The sequence below is a fragment of the Tursiops truncatus genome, unplaced genomic scaffold (assembly GCF_011762595.2).
Source record: "Tursiops truncatus isolate mTurTru1 unplaced genomic scaffold, mTurTru1.mat.Y mat_scaffold_99_arrow_ctg1, whole genome shotgun sequence".
Lineage (NCBI taxonomy): Eukaryota > Metazoa > Chordata > Mammalia > Artiodactyla > Delphinidae > Tursiops > Tursiops truncatus.
This window is the reverse complement of record NW_022983473.1, coordinates 90,050-115,135: the sequence shown is the minus strand read 5'-3', so window position 1 is coordinate 115,135 and position 25,086 is coordinate 90,050. Positions and strand designations below refer to the sequence as shown.

General features: G+C 40.1%; 1 long non-coding RNA gene across 1 annotated transcript in view; it reads right to left on the bottom strand.

The window, feature by feature from the left end:
* Positions 1-17,471: 17,471 nt before the first annotated feature.
* Positions 17,472-25,086, bottom strand: part of LOC117310992 (uncharacterized) — a 48,090-nt gene continuing 40,475 nt past the window's right edge. Inside the window, exon 2 of the long non-coding RNA XR_004524971.2 lies at positions 17,472-17,720. This is a non-coding gene — a long non-coding RNA (uncharacterized lncRNA). The remainder of the gene's footprint in view (positions 17,721-25,086) is intronic.

Sequence of the window (25,086 nt, the reverse complement as noted above, 5' to 3'; positions counted from 1 at the left end):
ATTTTTAAGGTAGCATTTTGTTTTAGGTAGACAAAACAACCAGTGGAATAGGAAGCATCTTAAAATTAGATGCAAGAGCATAAGGGAATTGAGATTAAAATAAAATTCACGTTTTGGATCAGCAGCAAAAATTATTCAACAAAAGTGGGAAAATATGGCTATCATAGAATTACTAAATTCTAGATACAGCAACTAGTTAAAAGTTAAAAAATAATGAAAGTGTAAAAGTATCAGAAACCTGGGAGACTTGAAATAAATTATTCATGGGGAATACCTTTCTAAGATACAAAGAAAAAAAGGATACATTTAATTATATAAGAATTAAAATTTTCCTCATGGCAAAATGCACTACAAAGGTCAGAAAACAAGCAAAAGAAATTGGGAAATATATTTAGAAATGGATATGCCTTCTTTACAACTTTTGAGAGAAGCACATGTTTCTTTTTCCTTTAACCTGTTATGTGGGTATTAATCTATAATGTAAGTGCATGGTTCCTTTCCTTTCATCTGTAATGTGAGTGTCAACATGGGGCACTGTTTCCAAGCACAGACTTTGGATGTTCCTGTACTGGTCCCGTCACTGACCATCCACAAAAACTTACAAATGTTGCTTTACTTTCCTGGGGGTTAGAGTCTTAGCTAAGAAATGGAAGCAAAATAGAACTTTCCCCCAGGGATGATATAGAAGGTTTAAAGGAGTAAATATGTAAGTGACTTAGCACAGTGCCTAGTACAAGAGAGATCAATGTAAGTACTTACCAAGTTTTTAAAGAGACAGATGAAAGAAATAAAATGTGGTGATTTCAATCTATTGATATATATTCTTGACATTAAACTACATTGGATGACCTAACTTGCTCGTGCTTTTTCTTACTCTAGTGAACTTGGGTAGCTAATATCATAGTTTAAAAGTTTTCCTTTTATATTTACAAGTAAATTTGACCTGTAAATTTCTTTTTCCTTACAGTCCTAATCTATTTTCAGTATTAGGATTATATAGACTTCATAAGATGAATAAAGGAGGATTCTTCCTTTGCTACTCCCTAGAAGTTTTTCTTTGTTAATATTGATGTTATCTGTTTAACAGAAGTTGGATAGAATTCACCTCCCAAATGATCTGGCCGGGTCTGGTATTTTCTTGGTGAAAGACTGTAAACTATTGACTTAATTCCTTTACTGGTGCAAGAACTCCAGCTACAAATTTCCTCTTGTGTCAGTTTTGGTAAACTTTAGGAGCTAGGAAATTGTCCACTTTACAGAAATGTTCAAATTTACTGGCATTTCATATATTCTCTGTTTGTACTCTCTGCTATAACATTGTCCTGATTCTTTCCGTATATTGTTTACTTACGTTTTTGTTTTGCTTAATCAAAGTTTGTTTTTTTAAAGCTTTTCAAAGAATATTCTTTTGACTTACTAAATCACCTCAATTTTACACTTTTTTCTGTTTTATTAAGTTCTGCTCATATCTTTATTGTCTATTTTTCTATGTTCCCAGGGTTTATTGTTTTACTCTTCTGATGTCAATTAAAACACTTGGTTATTAATTTTAATAAATCTTTTGACTTATAAATAGTTGAACTTTTTGAAGGTTCCAGCTTAGTTGTACGTATCTAAGGGTCAGCTCCTCCTCATAGTTGCTGGCCTAAGGCTTAGTTCACCCTATAGCAATGTATATATTGACATTTTTTCCCCTCGACTTTCTGTGTTTTGCTACTTCTCACTTCTCTTTGCAGAGAAGCCCTTTGAAATACCCTTAACTTATTTTACAGCCAATAAGTCTTTAAAATACTGTGTATTTTTTAAGATAAATCAACTTATATAATTAGGCAGGAAATCTGATCTGCCATATTTTTAAAAACAGCATAATTTCATTCTTCTCCACGATTAATCTGCTGTATTACACGACCTTCGAGTTTTTAGCTTTATCAATGACATGTACTTTAAAAATGTTTGAAAGATCCTACCCAGTCTTTTAAAACATCCTTGCTCCTTGTTTCAGTTCTAGTTTTATGTATATTTTCTGCCTGGCACCTGATTATTCCAACATCTGATGGATGGCCTTGCGAATCTAATTCTGCTATTGATTGTTTTTGCTGATTCTCTCCACTTGTAGCTGATTTCTTCATTATTGTGTAAATTTAGATCATGAGCTCACGTTTAGCTAAACTTTATCTGTGGGAACGCTATAGGCCTGTGTTGAAGGTCTACCTCTCCAGAAAGGGTTTAGTTTTGTGTTTGGAATACCACCGATTTGGGAGCATTTTTAGTTAATTTCTTAGCTTCTGTTTGCAAGACCGCAAATAAATTTGCAACCCAAACACTGTGAACACAGATCTGCGGTTCAGGAATTCTCAAGATTTCCTACCTGTTTCCTACCCAGAGCAGAGGCCAAGAGAATTTGCTCTTAGTCTCCCTTTGCCAGCAGATATGTTTTTCTCCTGGCACACCCTTTCATTAAACGTGAAGCCAGGGATAGATAGGTTTAGTTCTAACTTCCCATCTAGTAGGGATGGAGTCTTACCTCCTGCCTCCCATGTGGTCATGGCCATTTAAAAACAAGTCTCTATACCAGGTGTGTCATTCAACTACGGCCTGTATTCCAAATCCAGACAGCTGCCTATTTTTTATGGCCTATGAGCTATGAATAATTTTCACGTTTTAACTGGTAACATTTTAAATGGTTACCTAAGTACCTAAATAATATCCTCAATTTTGCCTCTTTGGTCTACAAAGCCTAAAATATTTGCCATTTCGCTCCATAAAAACAGGATTTCCAGCTTCTGTTCTAAGCTATCAAGATCTTCAATCCACTCTTAATATAGCTATAACTCTCACACATGTACCACCCTTCCTTCATGGGTCCTGGACATTTCGACTGCACACTTCCAAAATCAACCACGCACTTAAAAATAAGTTGTGTACATTTAACCTAGCATACCTAACGCTTTTCTTTTAGGAGAGTTTTTCAAGTAATCTTGCCCACCGTATTCTTCAGAACTTCATTAATAATGGCAAAAAACTGGGCTTACCTGGTGGCGCAGTGGTTGAGAGTCCGCCTGCCGATGCAGGGGACACGGGTTCGTGCCCCGGTCCGGGAAGGTCCCACATGCCGTGGAGCGGCTGGGCCCGTGAGCCATGGCCGCTGAGCCTGTGCGTCCGGAGCCTGTGCTCCGCAACGGGAGAGGCCACAACAGTGAGAGGCCTCCGTACCAAAACAAACAAACAAACAAAAAACAAAAAAAGGCAAAAAATTAAAACAACTTAACATTCAACAAAAATGGGAAATGTTCATAACAATTATAGAAGCACATACAGTAGAAAACTATAAACTGTTATTGAAAGAGTGAGACATAACTTTTTATTCTTAGAGAACTATGTTTATTTAGGTCCCTTTTGTTTAAATAAGTATATTTCTGTGTATGTATGTATACAGTCATGTATTTATATACACATACATTATTTGTATGATATATTTATATAAACATATGAAATACATACCTATACACATACCTTTGATTTATATTTGTATACATACACAGGAATATCATTATACATTATATATTTACATACATTGAACTGAAAACTGGTAGTATACATATATATCGTGTATAAATGTGTGTCTACGTGCATGTGTAGAAAAGCAGGTTGAGAGATATGGAAGCATGAGTTAGACAGGGTTCAAGATTTTAAAAGTAGTTATGTGTAGGTAGTGAGGTTAAGGCCCATTTGATTGAAAATATTGCATATTTTTACATCAATTGTTATGATGACCAGATTCCTATGTCAATAAAATTATAAATAGCTATACATACTCGTATCTGTAATGTATAACTAAAAGATACATAGTTTTATATATGTATTATATTTATACGATATAATACAATTATACTAATACATTATATATTGTGTCATATAGAATATATTAACTATAGTGTATTATATCAGATAATAATAATTATATATTTCTATATTATGATATAATTGTTTTATAATCAATATTACAGGATATATCATATTAATATTATGAACATATTAACCATAGAAATACATTTCATTACTCATATATTTTGTATATAATATATGCTAGGCAAAAATATATATTAATATAATACATAATTGTTATACACTAATATAAATATTAGTATATTACATTTATACATCAATATAATATTTAATATTGGTACATTTATATTATTTTTAATATATACATAGCTAATGCTCTTTAAAGCCATCTGCTACAAGTAGAATAAGACCAGGAGTATGGCCAAAGCAAATTGTAAAAATATTAGATTACTTATATTCATTTATATGTCATTTTCCTGGAATCTGCCTCTGGCTATTAGAGAGGACACACAGCAAAATCAACAAAAAGTGCCCAGGACATAGGATCCTTTCTTCATTGGAACCTCAAAGGAAACACAGTGCTATTTAGTCCCCCTTCAAAGAGCCAAGAGCAAACCTTGAAGCACCCAGTAAAAGCCAATTCAAACAAAAACGCTTTTCCACTTAAACTGGAAAACGTTAAGTTCCCAAGAGACCCCCTACATCAACCACTGAAGCTCATTTGGCAGTAAAAACAATAATGTTCACCGAACAACAAGAAACGCAAAACAATAGGTGTTTTACCAAAAACACAAAAAAGCAGCTAATTGGTGTCTTTCCTGTTTGAGAGAAGGGGGTGGGAAGTGGGCAGAAGACCTGATAGGAAAGATAAAAAGAAAAGGAAAAGGAAAATAACAGTTTCCAGTTTGACACTCAAGCTGTCTTCTGCATCCATTTCGTCAAGACCACCAAGTCAATGTGGAGGCTTTTTCCGCCTTCCCTTTTCTTTTCATGAGACCGATCACAACCAGCACTGCAGATTCCATCCAATTAAGGAATGCTGTTGCCTACAGGTGTGAATGAGCTGTGAGTAAAGTACTGAAGTAGAGGACACCTAAAGTGAAACGATTTCATGAATGTCCATGTGGCTGAGCAGCAAGTTAACCTTTCATAGACGTGCTAAAGAAGAAGACTTGGGTTTTATTTTATTTACTTTTCCCTGGACTGTGTTGAATGACTATCATCGACAAGTTCAGGCTACTTTTTGCTGAGGATTAATGCACTGGGAGAGCTGAGAGAACACTGAACGGTAGAGCTGTCTTTTTCTTGACCAGTTCACCTTAGTTTCCCAAACTCCAAGTCTTTCCCTAATTCTTTCTCCTTTTTATCGTAGTAAAATGAACATAACACAAAATCCACCATTTTGATCATTTTACAATTCACTGTACCATTCAGTGGAATTTACTACTGTCACAATGTTGTGCAACTACCACCACTGTCCAACTACAAAACATTTTCATCACCCCAAGAGGAAACATACACCCATTTTGAGGAGTCATTCCCTATTTCCCTCTCTTCCAAACCCCTGGAAACCACTAATGTATAATATTTTCCGTGTGTGTGGATTTGCCGCTGCTGGACATTTCATATAAATGGAACCATACAATATAGAGCCTTTCGTGCCTGACTTCTTTCACTTAGTTGCATCCATGATGTAGCATGTATCAGTAATCCATTCACTTTTATGGCTGAACTCCCTGATCCTGTTTTCTTCATACTGTTTGAATACAAAATTTAAAATAAGTTGAGAGTGAAGCTCTGTTTTAAGGGCACATCTACGAGGCCAATTCTTTTAAAAAAGGTGAAAAGGGAGATATTGTTGTGAAGTGATAATCGTTGAGAAGCCTCAGCCAATTTGATAATGAAAAGTTTGGGAAATGTTGCAAAAAATTATCTGCTTTATATTAAAAGCCTTTTAAGCAAGGATTCAGGAGACCTGTCTTTTTCTTGCAGGTAACTTAAATGAGTCAGAAGGAAATAACTGCACTTTAAAACAGATTTTGAAAGGATTCTATTTATTCTTAATAGACGAATGGGAGTACAGGTAGTTCACATCCAATATGGACTCCCTGTGCAAACACTGTTTATCGTTTTAGCCACCACTATCGAATTATATTTCTTGAGAGTAAGGCAGCTCAATTCCTGCATATTACTTTTTTTTCCTGCATATTACTTTTTAAAATTCATCTATCAAATCCATTAATATAGTATAAACAAGAAATGTTCATGTTTCAGTGCAGTTCAAATATCAGGTATAAAGAACCACCAGCAAGAAAAAGAATCCTGTATCTCTTGCCAGAATGTGGTCAGCTCTGGGGTGCTTTGCTAGCTGAAACACACTTTCATTGTTAAGAGGATAGAGGCTGTTTAAGAGGGATGAGAGCCAAAAAATGTTAACTACGTGTATGTGTTAAGAACAGTGCTAGGTTATCTCATATTCTATATCAGCCAAGGCTCACCATTTTACATATGTGAAAAGCGAAGTTAAAAGTGTTTTAGTAGGGCTTCCCTGGTGGTGCAGCGGTTAAGAATCTGCCTGCCAGTGCAGGGGACGCGGGTTTGAGCCCTGGTCCGGGAAGCTCCCACATGCCATGGAGCAACTAAGAGCATGCGCCACAACTACTGAGCCTGCACTCTAGAGCCCGTGAACCACAACTACTGAAGCCCATACACCTAGACCCCGTGCTCAGCAACAAAGAGAAGCCACCACAATGAGAAGCCCGCGCACCGTAACAAAGAGTAGCCCCCGCTCACCGCCAACTAGAGAAAGCCCGCGCATGGCAAGGAAGAGCCAACGCAGCCAAAAAATAAATCTATTTAAAACAAAAGTGTTTTAGTAACTTACTAAAAGGCACGCAATCAGTAAATCTGAGCAAGAATTCAATCCCAAATCTGTCACACTGAAGTTTAAGCTAATACATGAGATTAATAAAAACAGCACTAAATTAAAAGTTCAGAGATATTTTTAATTTCATACTCTTTCACTAACGCTCTTTGGAGATAAATCATTTCTTTTATATGGGCCTTAGTTTTCACAACTATCATAGTTGGAAGCTTGACTAGATGATCTGTATGTAGTCTTCCAATTCTAAAATGTTCCACTCATTTGGATTCCTACAATAATTGCCCTTGCAATACCTGCATGCTGCCACCAAGCAGCCGTACAGACTATTAGTTCCTTTTATATCCCTAGTGGGGAGTGCATTTTGACATCAGACTTACCGGTCAACCGTACAACCTGTTACTATAACTATAAAATAACAAAATAATCTGGTATTATTTCCTGTAAAGCAGAAGCTTTACATTGTCTGTGAATCATATCAGAATCACCTGTAGGTTTGTTTGGTTGTGTTTTAACATCTTTATTGGAGTATAATTGCTTTACAATGGTGTGTTAGTTTCTGCTTTATAACACCTGTAGGTTTTTAAACATAGAGGAAATCCATAACCCATTGAATGAGAATCTTCAGAGACAGGACATGGGCATCTGGATTTTTGGGCTCCCATCATCCGTATATTTTATTTTATTTTATTTTTTTGCCTATGTACAGTATTTGTCACATCCTCTTGAATCGTTAAATGTTTCTTTTTGTTTTAAAATTTTAGAATATTCCATAATCTTCACCTACTTTTCATAAGGTGTTATCTGTTATGTTTATTCGATCTTGTGCTTCTCCTGGTTAAGTCTTTTTTTGCTTTTTTTTGGTGGGGGGGGCCCTGCCTCATGGCTTGCAGGATCTTAGTTCCCTGACCGGGAATTGGACCCCAGGGCCCCAGCAGTGAAAGCGCCAAGTTCTAACCACTGGACCACCAGGGAAGTCCCAAGACTTCTGTTTTAAATGACTTTTTTTCCCACTCTAATTCATTCCTGGGATCAGTTTCATGTTTGAACGTTAAACCAACCTTGCATTACTAGAATAAAGCTACTTTGATTGTGATATATGATTGTTGTACATACCATGGATACAGTTTGTGCTTCTGTTTACACATTTTGCATGCATGTTCAAAAGAGAAACTGGCCTGTGATTCTATTCTTGTAATATTCTTTTTAGTTTTGACCTGAAGCTTATGTTGGCCTTATAAATATTTTGAGCAATATATACTTTTCTGTTTCCTGGAAGATTTTTATGTAAGATTACCAATATTTCTTCCCTAAATATTTGGAAGGAATTTACTTGGAAAGCCATTTATCCCTGGAAATCATTTTCTGTAAAGGTACTTAATTATACAAACAACTTTTGCAGTAGATATAGGTTTTTGAGATATTTTTTCTTTCTTGGGTTAGTCTTGTTAGCTTGCATTTTTAAAGAATTTGTCATTTTTGATGAATTTTCACATTTATAAATTATCATAATTTTAACAGCTTTATTGGGATGTAATTTACATACCATAATTTCAACACTTTAATGTATACAATTCAGTGGTTCTGAGTGTAACCACTAAAAGACTTGTGTAAGCATCACAACAATCCAATTTTAGATTTCTGTCCCCCCACAAAAAACCCATTACACATTAACAAGCTTTTTTCAATCTCCTCAACCCTCTCAGCCCTAGGCAACCACTCATCTACTTCCTGTCTCTACAGATTTGCTATTCTGGGCATTTCATATAAATGGGACCGTACAATATGTGATCTTTTGTGAGCGGCTGCTTTTACTTTACATAATGCTTTCATGGTTCATCCATGTTGTAACATGGATCAGTAGATCGTTCCTTTCTATAGCTGAATGCTATTCTATTGTATGGATATTCCACATTTTGTTTATTCATTTATCCGGTTGTCATTTGAATTATTTCCACCTTTTGTTTTTAGAAATATGCTTCTATGAACATTCACGTACAAGCTTTCGTGCAGACATAAGTTTTTATTTCTCTTAGGTATATATTTAGTAGTGGAACTGCTGGGTCATAGGGTAACTCTATGTTTAACACTTGCAGGAACTCTCAAGCTGTTTTGTAACATGGCCGCACCATTTTACATTCCCACCAGCAATGTATGTGGGTTTCAATCTCTCCTCTTACAGCTTAGCATGTCATCTATGCTGGAAAACGTTTCACATGTAGTTGAGCAGGATGAGTATTTTACTGTTTGGTTGAGTGTTCTGTAAACATTTATTAGGTCTTGTTAATTCATAGTCTTGTCCAAGTCTTCTATATCGTTGTTGATCTCCTGCCTAACTGTTCTATCCATTTTTGACTGTGGAGTACTGAAGCCTCTACCTAATGTTGTGCAATTATCTATTTCTTCCTTCAATTCTTCATGGATTTTGGTATTTTCTTCTTTGTTTATTTTGGTTTTACCTTATTCACGGCAAATATGGTAAAGATTTTTGTATCTTCCCTTTCTTTATCATAAAATGTCCCTTTTCATAGCTAGTAACTTTTTTGTTTGTTTTAAAGTCTATTTTTTCTGGTATTAGTATAGCCACTTCAGCAATGCTTACGGTTGCTATTTGCATGATGTATAGCTTTTTCATCCTTTTACTTTGTACACATTAGACTTTTGAATCCAAGCAGTGTCTCCTATAGAAAACAGTTTTTAATGCCCAGTTCGACAATATCTGCCTTTTGATTGTATTGTTTAATTCATTTACATTTAGTTTTTATTATTGATATGGTAGGATTTATTTATGTCTATCATTTTACCTTTGGTTTTCTACATGTCTCATGTTTTTGCTTTTTTGTTATTGTTCCTCCAGTTTCCTTTTATAGTAAGTAGATATTTTCTACTGTAACATGTAATTCCTTTAATGATTTTTAACCACATTGTCTGAGTAATGGCTGCACTAGGGCTTATGTAATACATCTCAGAATCTCTTCAGATTTTTACTAGGTTCATTCCAGATAGAAACAGAAACTGTACTTTTATAGAGCTGTATGCCTTCCCCTCTTTTTTGTTTTTATTACATTTATATATGTTACATACTTAACAACATATTATTATAATAATTACTTCTCACAAGCTTATTTTTTCAAAGAGCTTAGAGAAGAAAGTTGAGCAAATAAATATTTTTGAGTTTGTCGGGTTAATCTATTTACCATTTCTGGTTCTCTTCCTTTCTTCCTGCGGATTCAGCTTATGATCTACTGTCATTTTTATTCTAACACAGCTTTGTTCTCACTGCCTTCGTTGTGCCATATCATCAAAGATATGATATTTCTTTATGTTATATAGAGAACAATCCAAATATATTCATACTGTTTAGGCACTTACTTTTTAAATTAGTTAAGGGAAGAAAGGAGAAGAAATTTGAAATTACAGTATCTTTGATAATTCCCTACACAACTGCTCTAGTCAGCATTCTTTGTTTTGTTCTTATGGCTTGAGTTACTGTCTGCTATCATTTGAAGAACTTCCACTAGTATTGCTTGTGAAGCCCGTCTGCTAACAATGAACTCACTCAGTTTCTCTTTCTGTTTCTGAGTTATGGTGAAGTATTGATGATAAGTTGTGGAGTGGTAGGAAAAACTAAAATGCGATGTGCTGTATGATGTATGTTTCACTGAAGTGTCTTGGTCAAATTCTAATGATTTATGATAGAAATCACATAAAGCAAGCATCACAATTCTCCAGGAATGTTCTGTAGAATGCTAATGTTAATGATGAATATGTGATCCCAAATCTTTCACTTGTATTGCCCTTATCTCATTAATTCTTCTCCCAACAATGCCATAACTAGAGTTGAGTTCTAAAGTGTACCTTCCTCTTTTCCAATAGAAATGGTCCCACAATTTCAGAAAGTTCTCAAAGGTGAAAAAGTGCACACGGCGTTTATCACGTTTGCAAATGCCAGTGAAAATGCTAAGGTAACACTGTCCAAAAGGCAATATTCTTCTGTGAGGGCACCCAACTTTAAACAAATACACATATTCTAAATACAGCTTAGATCTGTGACATGTTTTGGCCAATGAAGTGTGAGCAGACATGATGGCCTTCAATGAGCAGCAGAGGCCTTAAATAGGCTTGTGCAGTTGGGCTCACCTCCTATGTTTCAGTGAACTTTGTGAGAAGACAGGGCCTGGGAGCCGCGGCCTCACAGTTGGGCTCCAGAGGAAGGTGTGTGTTACAGACCTCAAAGTGACCCAAAACACGGAGCAAAACCAGCCATCTAGAGGCCTAAAAGAGAGCCACTGCAGCTAGCCAATAGGTCCAAGAAAAATAAATTCTTGTTTATGGAACTGAGTTTTGGGTCGATTTGTTCCAAAGCATTATCAGAGCAAGAGCTGACTAACACAACATCCTCCAAATCATTGTTATGTAAATGGCTGCCACCATGCCTACAAGTAAGGCAATCGTGTACTCAAATTGTGAGAGTTCTTGAACTCTTGGTGCCTCTCCAACACAATGTACATGGCTAAATTTCCACAAATAAGTTCACTAATACACCACAAAGATCTCCCTAAGCTTTTATTAAATGTAATGCAAAGTTCTTTCTTTTCATTTTCTGCTTCTACATAGTTAAAATGCTTTTTATCAATGTAAAATGGCTCTTACCTTTTGGCTTCTGTCGTGAGAGTCTTTTGAACTCTGAAACACTGTGGGATATCACCTATAAATGGAATCTAAAACATACAACAATTGAATGAATATAACAAAAAAGAAGGAGAGTCACCGATATAGAGAACAAACTAATGGTTGCCAGTGCGGAGGGGCAGGAGGGGGCAATACAGGGGTGGGGAAGTGAGAGATGTAAACTACTGGGTGTACGACAGGCTCAAGGATGTATTGTACAACACAGGGAATATAGCCAATATTTTGTAATAACTGTAAATGTAAAGTAACCTTTATAAAGGATATAAAATTTTTTTAAAAAAGAAATCATACTTAAAATTCGAAACAATTTAAATGTCCATCAACAGGAAAATGCACATATAAATTATTGTATTTCCCTACACGGGAATCCTACGTAGCGAGGAAAGTACATGATCTAGACAGATCTTTACGTGTCAGCATGGATGAACCTAGCAAAGATAACACTAAGTAAAGCAAGTAACAAGAGAAAACAAAATAGAATACGATATGCAGTTTAAGAATACTTAAACATGTAGCCTACATAGAAAGACATCCATGCCAGTGATGGAGACCAAGTTCAGAAGAGTGGTTACCCAGGGTCAGCTGGGGAGTGGCTGTGTTTGGGAAAGTGGTCACACCAGAGACTCTTCAACAGGAATGGTAATGTTTCACTTCACACGCTGGCTGGAGGACGGAGGAGTGTCTGCGATGTTATAATGTGAGCACGCTGCATGTAAAAGCCATTGCTGACCACATCTAGGGGAACTGATGCGTGGGAGCTGGTAGTGGGTGGAGGCATCCAGAAGGTGGTGGTAGAAGAGGAACGTTGTACATGTAACGCCTAAGGCCTGACCAGAGGACGACCACTGCTCTAGAAACTGGACACAAATCCAACTTCTACGGCCAATCTTAGAAGACAAACTGAGGCATATTTAAAATTTTAACACTTTATGTGCGCAAAAATAGATTCAACTCACGCACCACAAAGCGGAAGAGGTGAGGAGCACTCCAGCCACAGGAGCTGCAGAGATGTTTATTTTAAAAGGGCAGAAGCAAAGCAAGGAAACGAGTGATTTGCTATGGCTTTAACGCCTAGTTGGTGGTTTGTGACTGGGTGTCCTCAGCGGTGTTCGTCACCCTGAGGCGCTGACAGGCTTAGATTTGGGTTGCTTTAAGTGGGCGACCGCATCGCTAGAGCCACCGCAGGCTAACGGCCTCCTTGCAGGGTTAATTTACTAACACCAATTGTCTGAGTCCTTCCTCTTACTCAGTCACTTCACTTCCTACGCCTCACTTTCTCTTCTGCAAAGTGGATATTCAGTAGTAAATTCTCTGTGGAGGTGTCAGTACAAAAAAAGTGATTATTAGGAACCACGATCATGTCCTGAATGCACGGAACACGTCACCGTTTGCCAACCACCGTGTCAAGTCAGCAGAAACGACAGAAATTAAGAGCTCTCCGCAGAAATTCACACACCTGTGCACCAGGTAAGGGACCACAGGCAGACGTTCACTCAGCCTTTCCTGTGTCCCTCACGGAGTTCACGCTCTCTCCTGGGCGGGGCGAGCACAGACACTTTGCGGGAGTTTAACTACTTTTAAAATGCGCTGATACAACCATGTCTCACTTTTGTTTGGATCAGTCAGCAAACGCTTTTTGGAAGCCCCAAATTCTCCACACCCCCTACCTTTCGCGCTGCCCTAGTCTCGAAGCTGCCGACACCGCTCCTCAGGCCGCGTCGTCATGGGAGGCGGGTCTGCGTGCTGCTCCTCAAGCCGCGTCGTCAAGGGAGGCGGGTCTGCGTGCGGACGCACGGCGAGCGCGCAGAAGTCCTCGAGCCCCGCCCCCACGGGCCCGCCCGGAGGCTTAAACCGCAACCCCGCGGCTCGGGAGGGCGTTGATGCCCGCGCCAACACCAGGCCGCGCGTGGGCTCCGGAGCGCGGCATGGAGGGCCCGGCCTAGCTTGGGCCCGTGGCCCTATGTCTTCGGGCCGCAGCGGCCGGGCGGTGGGCGCCCGAGGGGCCGGGAGGCGAGCCGGGACCCACAGGAGGATGTGGGCATCCTGTCTGCAGCCAGCGTCCCCGAGGCCGCGCTCAGGCCATGATCACTCGGTGAAGCTGCGCCCGGACAGCGCGGCCGACTCCTTCTCGCGCTCTGAGGACCTGTGCGCGCTGCAGGACTCGGTGCCTCTGCCCTCCGTGCGGGCTTCCCTGAGGGAGGGCCTGCTGGACTTAACGCCGACTGCCGCCGCGGGTAGACTGGGCGCCGCTCCTGAGCACCCTCTGCCCCTGATCTGTATCCAGAGCTTCTTCCAGCCACGGCTTGTCGAGACAGGTTTGTACTTCCCGCTTCCAGGGGCCTTCGTGTGGGCGGTGAGAAGCGGGGTTTTAAATGGTTAAAGGTGGAGGGTGGGCACTAGAACCGGTGCCCAGTGACCGGGTGTACGTGCACTAGACGGGGCGTGCGGCCTAGGACTCCTGCCAGCTTGGTGACCCCGGCCGAGTGCCTTAAGGCTTCAAGGTCTCAGTGTTCTCATCTGTAGCATGGGCTTCACAGGACCCAGCCTCTGTGGCGGTTACAAGGATGCACTGTGTTAATGCTTCTAGACTCTACAAAGTAGAACACTTAGCACAGTTTGGAGCATCGTTAATTGTTGCACAGATGTTACCTGGTCTGTTGAATGACTTTGCCTGGTACGCACCAACGCGATTAGGAAATGGATATATCCCAGCTTCATTTCCTTTCCATTCAAACAGGGCTCAGGGAAAAAAAATTTTTTTTCAATAGGTGTATCATATATAGTGGAAAGAGCACCGGTGTCAAGGCAGCTTAGGGTTTGAATTCCAGGGCTGATGCTCTCTGTGGCCTGGACAGGTTTCTTTTGCACTACAATCCCCACACTTGTGAAATGACATTAAAAACCACTCTTTCTGTGGGTTCTTAGAATTAATTAAGCAGGTTATGTGTGTAAAGTATCCTGGCACTTGAATGAGTTGTCAGAACCAAGGGCTGCTGGAGACGATGCTTCTGCCCTAGGTAATCTTCCCTTCTACTGGGCAGCAAGTAAACACAAGCACAGGAGTCAGTGCTCTGGAAGAAGTGAGTTCTGCTGCTATAGAGCACAGAATCTCCTTTTTCTTTGATTTAATTTTTATTCTATATTGGAGGATAGTTGATTTACAATATTGTGTTAGTTTCAGGTGTACAGTAAAGTGATTCAGTTATACATATATCCATTCCTTTTCAGATTCTTTCCCCGTACAGTTTGTTACAGGATATGGAGTAGAGGTCCCTGTGCTATGCAGTAGGTCCTTGTTGATTATTTTATATATAGTCGTGTGTATATGTTAATGCCAAACTCCTAATGTATCCCTCCCCGCCATCTTTCCCCTTTGCAGAGCACAGAAACTTGGAAGGGAAAGTTCAGGGTAGGATTCTTGGAGGAAGTGCCATCCTTTCTAAGGATGTGTAGAAGCTCCTGGGGTGGCAGGAGAGAGCAGTGTGTGTTGAAGTTTGAGAAATGTAAGAAAATATGGCAAAACTAATGTACAGGACTGGAACTCAGGGTTTGGGAAAGAAATGAGAGTCGATACTGAAAACTTAGCGGGGCCCAACAGAAAGGCGCCTTGTTTGTCCTGTCAGAAGTTTGGATGTTTATCCTGAAGGCTGCGGGAAACACCAAAGAACAGTGATTTGGAATTCTGGTTTAGAGGCTCACTTGGACCTCCATGTGGAAGGCAGTTGATTGGGTGCTGGGTGAATTGTAATCTAAGGGTCCCACTTAAGTTATAAAAGGTGGGACCGGGTTTTGCAGATCTGAGAGAGAATGGGTGAGGCCTGGTGACCAGTTAGAAAAGGGAGGGCAGCAAGCGTGGGTGACAGTTTACAGCTGCATCTTTTTGAGAGATACAGAGCACAGTAGAAAGGGATTGGGGGTGGCGAGAGGATCTTCCTTCATCTTCAGTGCTTTAGAGGGGCCTGGTAGACAGGTCTGGGCCCAAGGTACAGATGTGGGCTTTTGGGAGGACAGGTGTTTGAAGGCATGGTAGAGACTTAGGTTATCCACAAGAATATCCAAAGAATCATAGGTCTGAGAGTTTTTTTAAGTGGGTATATTTGAGGATGTTTATAAGCTGAGAGAAAGTAGCCAACAGAGGAAGGGTGTAAAGATCTAGGAGAGGAAGTGATTGTTCATTTGTTTGTGAAAAGCTGAACACTTATCGTGTGCCTGGCCCGTTTCTAGGATCTGGGGTTCACACCATCTGTTATCTCTTCTGCAAGGACAGTTCAATTCATCCCCTGGTGAACAGAAGTCAGATTATTCTTTGCATCCCATTCAGATGTAAGAACTGTTTTGTACCTCTGAAGGGAAGCAAGCTGTATCATTTGGTCACCTGCTGATGATAATAGCATTGGCTGAGACCTGACCGTTTACAATGAAGGCACTTCTGTAGGTAATAAGTTCCAGGAGGGCCCAAACTGAGTATGTCTGTTTCAGCATTTAGCATGGTTTAGCATCTGAGAGGCCGGTACATTATTGGCATATAGTAGACTTAAAAATGAATATTTGTGGATTGTCTGAATGAGTGGATGTGTGTGATTCACATCCTATTTGCAGGTCCTATGCCCTGCAATGGATTTTCAGTGTCAGGTTGTGACAGTATTTATGACGGGGATTGGCATTGTTCCCTATCTAATGGATAAAGATTACACATGAAAGGACTTTACAGTGACATCTCAAAAGCCTCATAGGAATTACTTAACAAAAAAATAAAATTGGATTCTGTATAATTTCTAATTTGTAAGCTGGCCAGAACACTGGTATTTCAGCCAGTCCTCTGGTAGTTCCGATGACGTCCCCATGATCACCCAGGCATAATCAGAATGGCTTTAGGATTTGGGAGCCAAAATGTTCCTCAGTATTTACGGCTTTGCTAGTCCATTTAAGAAAATGGACTATTGAAAAAATAGCTTCAGACACAATATGGCATTTTATGATTTAGCATGAAATCTGAGAAATATAGAGGTTATCGGAAGCCTGCAATGGTAAAGTTCCCTCTGCTATTGAAGTTATTGTCTTTAAACAAAGATTCTACATCACTAATGCTATATATATATATATTTTATGATATTCAGGTTAATTTCCAATTCTAAGGAAGTAATTGGTTGGTTGGTATGAGAGATGGTGTGGCTTCCAAAGGTGAAAAGTATTATTTTGTTGTAATTTCCGGCTACCTAAGGATGGGAGAGGCCCAGGACACTGCAGTCAGTATATTATGTGGAGCAGGTTATATTGTGGTTTATTTATGAACTTTTACATGTTTATTTTCTTCTTTGCGGTATGCGGGCCTCTCACTGTTGCGGCCTCTCCCGTTGAGGAGCACAGGCTCCGGACGCACAGGCTCAGCGGCCATGGCTCACGGGCCTAGCCACTCCGCGGCATGTGGGATCTTCCCGGACTGGGGCACGAACCCGTGTCCCCTGCATCGGCAGGCAGACTCTCAACCACTGCGCCACAAGGGAAGCCCACATGTTTATTTTCTATGCAAGTTTGTGTGCTCCTTTTTGAGTTTTGGTAGATAAGTGTTTTGTAACTTTGGAATACTTGGAGTTATATACATATATATATATATATATATAAAACTTATATATATATATATTTTTTTAATGTAGTAGTTAAAGCCGTGGAGAGTGTACTAGTCTACCTAGTTCAAATTCTGGCTTTACCCTATGACTTCCCTGTGGCTTCCTCTGCTCATCTATTAAAAAGGAGGATAATAAGACTGCTGTGGTGAGTTACGTACTAAGTGCTATTTAAGCATTTGCTATAATGATTATGTATACTCGAAGGCAAGGAACTTGCCCCTTGATCGTCTCTGTATTCCTAGTGCTTAAGAATTCCTAGTGCTTTCCTAGTGCATTGTCTTAGGATAGAGATAGCTCAGTATAGTTCTTCTCACTATAAAGTACTGTTAACGTTGAAAGTCTTTGCTCGTGTACTAATAATCTATGACATATCTGCTGAGGACAAGGAAAGGAATAGTTTTAAAACTGCAATGGATAACAAAAGATTGTATGATGTAATGCCTTTATTATGTAATTATAAAACTAACAAATGATCATGGTAGAAAATTTGAAAAACTCCTAGACAAAAGAGAGGTCAGCAAAATTTGGAGTAACTTTCAGAGTGTAGAGTTGTCCATGAATATTAGTGCTTTCATATTTTCCAGGACTTTAAGTAGACTCTGCTTCTTAAGAGTCTATTCATGATATTTTACTTTAATGATGTTTTCATCATGGGGACACACACACACAGAAATCTGTCAAAAAAAAAAGGCATGTAAATCACTGATGTTTCAGATAGCCACATGAAATAAAGTGAGAAAGGTCAACAAGCTGAAAGAATGTGGAGTAGCATCTCCTTAATTGCTTACATAACTCTGATAATTACCTCTTTGTGGATAAAGTAATTAATGGGGAATCTAATTCAAGAAAAGTGTATGAACTTCAAGCCTTCTCAAAGCCAAGTATTTCTTTCCACAAAAGGTTACTTTCCACGGCCATTCTTCCTTATTACCAGACAGGGAAAGAGTATTGTATGGCAAAGGGTCTTCCTGAAGGAGGGTGCTTCCCACACTGATTGTCATAAATGACTTCGGAATTACTGTTGCTGTATTACCAAAATCTTAAACTAGGATATTTTTGACAAATATGGTCCTTAGTTAATTTTTAGAGCTACAAACTGTCAGATGGCTCTGAAATAACAATTGTCTGGCTATTCAGGGTGATCACAATATGGTAATGACCTTGAGGTATCACTAAAAAGCAGGAAGGTGTGAGTCTTCCTTTGGTGCCAGAGTGAAATGCGAGTTGGAGTTGGAGTTGGAAAAGAGGCCCACAACCAAGTGATAGAGAAGGAGATGTGAGGTCATTGGTGAAAAACCAGGTTGAAGTTAAGGGGAAGAGGCATGAGGAAATGGTCAACGGTTACAGTATTACAAAGATCATCAAGAAGCATATCCATGAATGTAGTTTGTATTGCAATCTGCTGAAAAAGAGACAAATATCCTGGCCTGGCCTTCATGGAGATTATATTTTATTGATTCTGATAATAGATTATTGTTGAAAAGGGCCTCCTATAAATTATAACCATGCAAAGGCAGCAAGATAATTTATTTTTCTTTATGTATGTGTTTCATTCCTACTCACTTCTCTCTTAGGGGAAGAGAAAATCACACACAAAAAAATGTCAAGTCTCAGCTATTCCTTTTCAAAATAATTTTTTTCCAAATTCCAGTGGAGGCAATAGGTTAACTGTTAAGATTTGTAAGGCTCAAAAAGCTAGGTTTTTACAAAGTGTAGCCAAATTTCATTCCATAAATAATAGCTTTGGAAAGAATATGTGGTGATGCAAAGTTGGAAAAAGCTGGTTTTCCTTCCGTGAATGGCTTCACTGTCTTGGGAGAAGAGGCAGAGAAGAAATCAAAGTAATTAAACATAGGGTGAGTTTTCCTGATAGGGGACTCTAGTGCTTTAAAATAGACTAGATAATCCTAGGGATGATCTGAGGGTAGAACAGACCAATGCCTCATTTCCAATCTGGTACCCTGGAAGAAAACAGTGTATTTCCTTTGAGGTCTTGAGAGGTTTTTCTTCTGCTTTGTTTTGGTTTTGGTTCATTTTGTAATCAACCTTATTAAGGTATCATTTACATACAATAAAATGCAGACATTTTTAGTCAAGGGTTCAGTGACTTTTAATTAATGTATACATTTGTTTAACTACCACCCCCATAAAGATAGATAACAATTCTAAAACCCTAGAAAGTTTCCTCCTAGGCTTTTGCAAAAGTATCCCCATCTCCCACCCCAAGGCCACCACGGATCTGTTTTTTATCTTTAGAGATGACTTTTGCCGAGTTTAGAATTTCATGTAAGTTGAATAATACAGTCGGTGCCCTTCTGATCTGGCTTCACTTGCTCAGCATATGGTTTTTGAGATTCATTCACGTTGGGATGTTTTAAACCAGGACTTTAGCCTGGGTGGCTGATGTTGTCTGAAGGCACCTATAGGTACATCTGAGTCTCTGGCATTGTCACTGTCTGTTCTTGGCTCAGTATTTTCAACTTTACTAAGAAGCACAAGGTTGAAGTAAGGAAGATCATTGTCAGTATAATGGAGGTGAAGTGGGTTCTGTTATATAATATTCTCAGCAAAAATTGACCTGCTTGGAATCATTGTGTTGATAATCGACAAGGATTCTCTTCCTCCAAAAGCCTTGATACTATAAACCTTCTAAAGGACGCTGTCCTAGGACCCTTCTTTTAGTTTTCATATTTTGGGAAACATTTCTGGAAAATTCAAATGCTCACAACCTGAAAGAAGCAATTATTCACCTGAAGGCTAACTCTGCTAAAGTTGAGTTGTCTGACCTCTACATGCTGATAGAACCCAAATAGCCTTGCAAAACAATGCTCTCTTATTGGATATAAGCATATAGATTGTTTAAGGTGGACGTGTGTATGCAGTAAAGTGAAAAAACAAAGAATCTTTGAGTTTCCCTTGCTGGTTTTTTTTAGTTTTTCATTTAAGTTTCTATAGTGTATGCTAATGGCTCAGGGAAACCTCAGGTTAGTTTTAGGTCCACTCTTTACGTAAATGTTGAAGTACTCCATACCCACCTTTTTTCTACCTTCCTTCTTTTCTTCCATCTTTCCTTTCTAACTTCTTATAATCCATTATACTTAATCCTGCATTTGCTGAGGTGGCAATTAGTGTAGGAAAATACTGTGAAATTTTGCTGTTCAGAATGCATGTTGACCAAATTCTATATTGAGAAAAGGTCTGAATTCACCCAGAGTAACCCTTTCTCAGAGTCTTTGAATAAACGCCATAGAAACTGGGCTATATATAATATCCTGACAGGTATGTAGAACTCATAGCAATTGCCCTAAAGAGCTTACCTAGCGTAGATGCATATGAATGCATTTAATGATTGTTTTATTGGCAGCAGTGCCAACATACACAGTCTGTTTGGTTTTATATCATTCTCATTACCTGCTGTTTACCACTGTATACATTGCTAATGGCGTGGTTTCTATGGCTTGTGAATTTCACGGCCAAATAATATGTAATTTATTGCACACTTCAGTGTAGAAGATGGAGACTCCATAACTTTTCGTGTGCTCTTTGCCCCTTCGGAATGTATTACACTGAGATCAGGCAAAGTAATAAATTTATTTCAAATGTGCGTGATAGCTAAACATCAATTAGGACTGATGGGCAATATTTCTTCTTCCAGCAATATAACAGTTTTTAAAGACTAAGCCATTGGGGGGAAGGCGGAAGATGGCGGAAGAGTAAGACGCGGAGATCACCTTCCTCCCCACAGATACACCAGAAATACAACTACACGTGGAACAACTCCTACAGAACACCTACTGAAGGCTGGCAGAAGACCTCAGACCTCCCAAAAGGCAAGAAACTCCCCACGTACCTGGGTAGGGCAAAAGAAAAAACAGAGACAAAAGAATAGGGACGGCACCTGCACCAGTGGGAGGGAGCTGTGAAGGAGGAAAAGTTTCCACACTTTAGGAAGCCCCTTCGCGGGCGGAGACTGCGGGAGGCGGAGGGGGGAGCTTCGAAGCTGCGGAGGAGTGCACAGCAACGGGTGCGGAGGGCAAAGCGGGGAGATTCCCACACAGAGGATCGGTGCCGACCGGCACTCACCAGCCCGAGAGGCTTGTCTGCTCACCCGCCGGGGCGGGCGGGGCTGCGAGCTGAGGCCGGAGCGCAGGGAGAGGACTGGGGTTGGCCGCTTGAACATAGCCTGAAGGGGTTAGTGCACCACAGCTAGCCGGGAGGGAGTCCGGGGGAAAAGCCTGCACCTGCAGAAGAGGCAGGAGACTTTTCCTTCCCTCTTTGTTTTCTGGGGCGTGAGGAGAGGGGTTTAAGAACGCTGCTTAAAGGAACTCCAGAGACGGGCGCGAGCCGCGGCTAAAAGCGCGAACCCCAGAGACGGGCGCGAGCCGCGGCTGAAAGCGCGGACCCCAGAGACGGGCGCGAGCCGCGGCTGAAAGCGCGGAATCCAGAGGCAGGCGTGAGCCGCGGCTGAAAGCGCGGAATCCAGAGACGGGCGCGAGCCGCGGCTGAAAGCGCGGAATCCAGAGACGGGCGCAAGCCGCGGTAAAAGCGCGGACGCCAGAAGCGGGCGGGAGACGTTAAGGCTGCTGCTGCCGCCACCGAGGGGCCCGTGTGCGAGCACAGGTCACTCTCCACACCCCTCCTCCGCGGAGCCTGTGCAGCCCGCCACTGCCGGGTTCCCGGGATCCAGGGACAGCATCCCCGGGAGAGCGCACAGCGCGCCTCAGGCTGGTGCAAAGTCACGCCGGCCTTTGCCACCGCAGGCCCGCCCCGCACTCTGTGCCCCTTCGTCCCCGCCGGCCTGAGTGCGCCAGAGCCCCCAATCAGCGGCTCTTTTAACCCCATCCTGTCTGAGCAAAAAACAGACGCCCTCCAGCGATCTACACGCAGTGGCAGGGCCAAATCCAAAGCTTAGCCCTGGGAGCTGTGAGAACAAAGAAGAGAAAGGGAAATCTCTCCCAGCAGCCTCAGAAGCAGCGGATTAAAGCTCCACAATCAAGTTGATGTACCCTGCATCTGTGGAATACCTGAATAGACAACCAATCATCCCAAATTAAGGAAGTGGACTTTAGGAGCAAGATCTATGATTTTTCCCCCTTTCCTCTTTTTGTGAATGTGTATGTGTATGCTTCTGTGTGAGATCTTGTCTGTATAGTCTTGCTTCCACCATTTGTCCTAGGGTTCTATCCGTCCATGTTTTTTTTTTAAATTTTTTTTCTTAATAATTAATTTTAATAACCTTATTACACTTTACCTTCGTTCTTTCTTTCTTTCTTTCCGTCCTTCCTTCCCTCCTTTAGACAACGAATCATCCCAAATTGAGGAGGTGGTCTCTGACAGCAAGATTTAGGATTTTTCCCCATTTACCTCTTTTAGTGAGGGTGTATGTGTATGCTTCTGTGTAAGATTTTGTCTGTATAGCTTTGCTTCCAACATTTGTCCTAAGGTTCTTTCCGTCCCTTTTTTTTTTTTTTTTCTAAATAAGAAGTTTTTAATTCAATAACTTTATTATACTTTATTTTATTTTTACTGTATCTTCTTTCTTTCTGTCTTTTTTCCTTCTTTCCCTCCTTCCTTCCTTCCTCCCTCCCTCCCTCCCTCCTTTCTTTCCTTCTTGCCTTCTTTCCTTCTTTGCTTCTTTCTTTCTTTCTTCCTTCCTTCCTACCCTCCTTTCCTTCTTTCTTTCCTCATACTTCTACTAATTCCCTCTACTTTTTCTCCCTTTTATCCTGAGCCTGTGGATGAAAAGCTTTTGGTGCTCCAGCCAGGAGGCAGGGCTCTGCCTCTGAGGTAGGACAGCCAACTTCAGGACACTGATCAACAAGAGACCTCCCAGCTCCACATAATATCAAACGGCGAAAATCTCCCAGAGACCTCCATCTTAACACCAGCACCCAGCTTCACTCAACGACCAGCAAGCCACAGTGCTGGAAAACCTATGCCAAACAACTAGCAAAACAGGAACACAACCCCACCCATTAGCAGAGAGGCTGCCTAAAATCATAATAAGGCCACAGACACCCCCAAACACACCACCAGACGTGAACCTGCCTACTAGAGAGACAAGATCCAGCCTCATCCACCACAACACAGGCACTAGCCCCCTCCACCAGGAAGCCGACACAACCCACTGAACCAACCTTAGCCACTGGAGACAGACATCAAAAACAGGAGGAACTACAAACCTGCAGCCTGCAAAAACGAGACCCCAAACACAGTAAGATAAGCAAAATGAGAAGACAGAAAAACACACAGCAGATGAAGGAGCAAGATAAAAACCCACCAGACCTAACAAATGAAGAGGAAATAGGCAGTCTACCTGAAAGAGAATTCAGAATAATGATAGTAAGGTTGATCCGAAATCTTGGAGATAGAATGGACAATAGATTGGACAAAATGCAAGAATCAGTTAACAAGGACCTAGAAGAACTAAAGATGAAACAAGCAACGATGAACAACACAATAAATGAAATTAAAAGTACTCTAGATGGGATCAATAGCAGAATAACTGAGGCAGAAGAACGGATAAGTGACCTGGAAGATAAAATAGTGGAAATAACTACTGCAGAGCAGAATAAAGAAAAAAGAATGAAAAGAACTGAGGACAGTCTCAGAGACCTCTGGGACAACATTAAACGCACCAACATTCGAATTATAGGGGTTCCAGAAGAAGAAGAGAAAAAGAAAGGGACTGAGAAAATATTTGAAGAGATTATAGTTGAAAACTTCCCTAATACGGGAAAGGAAATAGTTAATCAAGTCCAGGAAGCACAGAGAGTCCCATACAAGATAAATACAAGGAGAAATACGCCAAGACACATATTAATCAAACTGTCAAAAATTAAATACAAAGAAAGCATATTAAAAGCAGCAAGGGAAAAACAACAAATAACACATAAGGGAATCCCCATAAGGTTAACAGCTGATCTCTCAGCAGAAACCCTACAAGCCAGAAGGGAGTGGCAGGACATACTGAAAGTGATGAAGGAGAAAAACATGCAGCCAAGACTACTCTACCCAGCAAGGATCTCATTCAGATTTGATGGAGAAATTAAAACCTTTACAGACAAGCAAAAGCTGAGAGAGTTCAGCACCACCAAACCAGCTTTACAACAAATGCTAAAGGATCTTCTCTAGGCAAGAAACACAAGAGAAGGAAAAGACCTATAATAACGAACCCAAAACAATTTAGAAAATGGGAATAGGAACATACATATCGATAATTACCTTAAATGTAAATGGACTAAATGCTCCCACCAAAAGACACAGATTAGCTGAATGGATACAAAAACAAGACCCTTATATATGCTGTCTACAAGAGACCCACTTCAGACCTAGAGACACATACAGACTGAAAGTAAGGGGATGGAAAAAGATATTCCATGCAAATGGAAGCCAAAAGAAAGCTGGAGTAGCAATTCTCATATCAGACAAAATAGACTTTAAAATAAGGACTATTAAAAGAGACAAAGAAGGACACTACATAATGATCAAGGGATCGATCCAAGAAGAAGATATAACAATTGTAAATATTTATGCACCCAACATAGGAGCACCTCAATACATAAGGCAAATACTAACAGCCATAAAAGGGGAAATCGACAGTAACACATTCATAGTAGGGGACTTTAACACCCCACTTTCACCCATGGACAGATCATCCAAAATGAAAATAAATAAGGAAACACAAGCTTTAAATGATACATTAAACAAGATGGACTTAATTGATATTTATAGGACACTCCATCCAAAAACAACAGAATACACATTTTTCTCAAGTGCTCATGGAACATTCTCCAGGATAGATCATATCTTAGGTCACAAATCAAGCCTTGGTAAATTTAAGAAAATTGAAATTGTATCAAGTATCTTTTCTGACCACAATGCCATGAGACTAGATATCAATTACAGGAAAAGATCTGTAAAAAATACAAACACATGGAGGCTAAACAATACACTACTTAATAATGAAGAGATCACTGAAGAAATCAAAGAGGAAATCAAAAAATACCTAGAAACAAATGACAATGGAGACACAACGAC